This window comes from Octodon degus, unplaced genomic scaffold, assembly GCF_000260255.1.
Source record: "Octodon degus isolate 3935 unplaced genomic scaffold, OctDeg1.0 scaffold00110, whole genome shotgun sequence".
Classification (NCBI taxonomy): domain Eukaryota; kingdom Metazoa; phylum Chordata; class Mammalia; order Rodentia; family Octodontidae; genus Octodon; species Octodon degus.
Window position 1 is genome coordinate 5,863,408 of NW_004524686.1, and position 4,622 is coordinate 5,868,029.

The 4,622-nt window shown below is 39.4% G+C and overlaps 1 pseudogene; it reads right to left on the reverse strand.

The window, feature by feature from the left end:
• Positions 1-370: 370 nt before the first annotated feature.
• Positions 371-1,080, reverse strand: LOC101565414 (annotated as a pseudogene).
• Between the last annotated feature and the right edge of the window lie 3,542 nt (positions 1,081-4,622).

Sequence of the window (4,622 nt, forward strand, 5' to 3'; positions counted from 1 at the left end):
GCACCCATAAATCATTGATATCTGAACTGTTCATTTTACCTGAACCAATTTTTATTAGCATACTGATAATTTTCAAATGATGTAATAAAAAAATCTGGTTGTAATAATTTATTATTTTGCTGAATTATATGTGAGAAAAAGAAGCTAGCTGCCTCACCTATTTTGATACTAGTATATTCTGGATCACATTATACAAATACATGTATAGAAATGTAGAAGATCATAAACTTCCCACAAAGAAACATTATTTATTATATATCATTAATGTGTATTTGCAAAACATTTTAACACTGCAAACATGAGAGATTCTAAAACTGGGCCTGGGGAAAAGTGTGTACTCTACTACAATGCTGCTGGTGTGCTTCTACACAAGGCCTCTCGGAGATGTCAATCCAGTGGACATAGGAGTTTATCAATGAACTGCTTGATATCCATCATTTCCTGTTGGCAGGAGCTGTGCATCATGCCTTCATAGGTTTTGAAGTTACATTGGCTGGATCTACCAACGTTTTTAGTTTTTTAGCGGTAAGGGAACCAAACATTAGGGGAACTAAAGGGTCACAGTCTCCATGGCACTGGAGAATAGAAATATCTTTGTTAACACCACTGATAGGACCCTGTGGAAACGAAGCCCAGAGTGGAAGCCAACAGCTCAGCGCAGTGACGCCTGCCAGCTTCTGCTGGGTGGTGAGGACGGTGTACAAAGACAAAGCTCCTCCCTGAGAAAAATCCTCCCCAAACAATTCTGTTAAAAAGAATACCATTCTTCACCTCTTGGTCTATTAAAGCTTGTACACTTTTGGCTGCCCATTTAATTCCAGGTTCATCCTCCTGAGAATCTGGTGAAAGCCCAATGACATCAAACCAAGAAGGCATAGCCATGTTCATATTTAACATTACAGGCATAACAGGTGCGTGTGGGCAGATATATTTGATATGTGAACTTCTGATACGGGCAAAGACTTCTGCCCATCCATGTCCAGTATCTCCCGATCCATGAAGGAAAATAACCGCAGCGGTGGCCTTCCCGGCAGTGGGCACGATGGCTGGCAGCGGCGCAGACATGTTATTGCCGCACATCCACCGGCTCGGCCCACTTCTCTCTTCTCACCTCCCCAAGCCCCAAGACCATGTTACTAGGAAATGAAATAAACTCGAGCTGGGAGATACAGCCCGGGACTGTAATCCAAGCTACTCCGGGGGCTGAGCCTGAAAGTTCTCGAGCATAAACTCCATCTGGACAACACAGTAAGAAGCCATCTAAATAATTGCAATCAGCATCTATAGATATGCTTGACAGGAATGATTGGCAGGGTGTTGGATCATCTCGGGGCTCTCCATGTGCATGGTTGTTCCCGAATTCAATCTGATCTCAATCACATGAGCAACATATAGTACTGTTATGGTTTGTGTCTAAGTGTCCCCCTAAAGCCTCATGCAGTCTTGGGGTGGCTTCTGGAGTCTGTGATTGATTATTGTGGGTGTGGATGCTGTACTTGCCCTCGGGCAGGAAATTTGCACTACAATGTAAGGTGGGAAGAGAAGCCAGCTGCTTGAGGTATTGCTGCCTCTCTGTTGTGCTCTTGCTCTTTGCCGCTGCCATGCAAGGTTGCTCTGTGCCATGTGCCAGGCCGCCTTGGAGTCAGCGGAACATGCACTGAAACCTCCAGTAACTGTGAACTAAATAAACTTTTCCTTCCCTAATTTGAGTGTCGGGTATCTGTCCAGCAATGAGCCAAGAGTAACTAAGACAAGTACATATTATGAATCCTTAGTGAGATGTGAATAGCATGAAAGTGAATCGAGCTTAGTCCAGGGGATCTAACATGCATGTGCTCTCACCTAGAGCATCTAAGATCTCCTGAGTGACTTTTTTTATTAGTACATCTTTGCAGTTCATGCAGTTTACAGTCATCTTTGGGAGTGGATCCATGTACATATTATACCTTGATTTTTTACCTCCCCCTTCCTCCTCAGATTCCCTTATCTCCTTTTCCGTGCTTGCTGATATTATTTGTCTTAGTTCGTGTTATGACACATAGTGTTTTCAAGAACTGGGGTTTCTATGTTCTTGCACATAGGACATCTGTATTCCTCTCACCTTCTCTTCCCCTTCTCCTTACCCCTCATCCTTCGGTATTCTATTTTTTAAAGCTATTATAAACAGAATAATTTTTCTTGGTTTCCTTCTTAAAGGGTTCATTATTACTATATAGGAGAGCTATTGGGTTTTCTCTGCTGATTTTGTCCTGCCACTTTGCTGAATTTGTTTATCTGATCTAGTAATCTTCTGTTAGAGCTTTTAGAATCTTCTCAATAAACAATCATATCATCTGCATTCACTATCTTTAGTCATTAGGGAAATGCAAATCAAAACTCTACTGAGATTCCAGTATGGCTACTATCAAGAATGCAATAAACAGTAAATGCTGAACAGAATGCAGGGGAAAGAATCCCTTCTATATCAGGGTGAAAATGTAAATAAGCTTATCCTAAAATAGCCACTATAGAAATCAGTACAGTAGTCACTTCACAACATAGAAGTTTAGATATGTTTTGATCCAGCTCAACCCCCCCAGTATATTCCTGAAGAACTAAAGATTGCACACTACAGTGACACTTGCCTACCCATGTATTGCATCACAGTCCAAAATGGCCAAGGCATGGAGCAGCTGAGGTGCTTCTCAGCAGATGAATACATAAGGAGAATGTGGGACATTATTCAGTCATGTAAAGAGCAACATCTTGTCATTCGCAGGAACAATGAATGGAATTGGAGGCTGTCATGTTAAGTGAAATAAGCCAGCCTCAGAGTGTCAGATTATTTGTCTTCTTTCATATGTGGAATCTACAGCCAAATCAGTTAGAGAGAAAAGTAAAGAAGTGATAACTGGAAAGTAGAAAGAAGACTATTAGAGGTGAGAAAGAGAAACAGGAAGAGGGGCAGGAAAAGGGGAGGAATAACTGGGGATGAGCATGATCAAAATGTTACATGTGTGTTCTCATATGCCCAAATGAAACACATTATTTTATATAACTAATATATGCTAAGAAAACACATTTAAAAATATGAAGTTGCCTTAGTAATTACAAATACATTCAACATGAAAAGTAAAAGAGCCAAATGGAAAGTTTTAACAGGAATTGTTTTTACTATGATAAGCTTTTATTAAGTTTATTGGCACAATTTTGTTATACATAATGATCATACTGATAGTAGGGAATCTGCACCTGTACGTGATCTATCTTGATTCCTCTTTTGCCCATTTCCCTCTCCTGCCTTCAAGCCTACTTCCTCTCCTTATTTACAAACGTTTGTCTTAAATTTTTCCTTCCTTTCTCTCTCTCTCTCTTTTTTTTTTTGCTTTTCCCTTCCTTTCTTTCTCTTTCCCCCTTCCCCAGTTTCCCTTCTCTTTTGAGAAATTTCTTCCTATTTTCACAACATCTATTTACATTCTGGTTCTTATTTATACTTTCAGTTTCTCACACCACAGAGACAAGGCAATATGTACACATACTTGTCCAATTTATTCCACTTAAGATTGTGGTCTCAAAGGTAATTCATTTAACAACAAACATCTCACATTTATCCTTCTTTATGGCTGAGTCATACTTCATTGTATAAGAAAAATGTATCTTTTCCTTAATCCAACCCTCAGATGCTGGGCATTTCAGTTGCTTCTAAGATTTAGGTGTCACAAATTGTGCTGCTATAAATATCAGTGCTCATGTATCATTGTAGAATGATGCTTTTAATTATTTTGAGAATATACAAAGAAAGAAATAGCCGGGTCAAATATGATCGCTAGTTCTAGATTTTTGAGCACTCTCCACACTGATTTCCATAGTGGTTATACCACACTACATGCCCACCAATGATGGAGAAGGATTCCTTTTTCATCACAGCCTCCACAGCATTTGTTATTGGGGGATTTCTTGAGGGTCATCATTCTGTGTGGTATAAGATGGAATCTCAGGTTGTTTTAAATTGCATCTCTGGAATGATCAGTGATGTTGAGCACTTTTTCATATATTTATTTGCTGTTTGCACTTCATCTTAGAAGTGTCTAGGCATTTCAGTCTCCCATTTTTGGTGTGTAAAATTGGGTTGCCTCTGCAGTTGGTAATTTGTAATAGTAGTTTCATGCTTGGAGTGCCTGTCATTCTGGTCTACTGAATATGGGCTGCTTGTCATGACATGCCAGTTGCTGCTATGATGTGTCTCGGGTAGGTGGATGTTCAAGAAGAAAGGGGTGGTGAATGAAAGCAAAAGACGGGAAAAGGAATATTGTGGAACTGTCCTGCTTCAAGGTTGTATAGGGTGAGATTTTTGGACTTATGTGTAAACATCAGAAGTATATAATTCTTTATGCCTATTTTTAAAATATATTCTAACTTTTAAATGCTTTTTTATCATATTCTGTAGGGACTGAAAGTTAAACATATCAATACTTGATGAAAAATACCTGTTCCATATTATACCTAAGATGTTTGATACTTAGACAGATAGTCAGTTTAAGCTTAACAGCCTAGGTTGTATGGTAACAACAATAAGCTTGTCTTCTGGATGGTTAACAACCTAAGTTTGCAGACCAAAATTAGAGAAAAAGGAGGGCCACAAG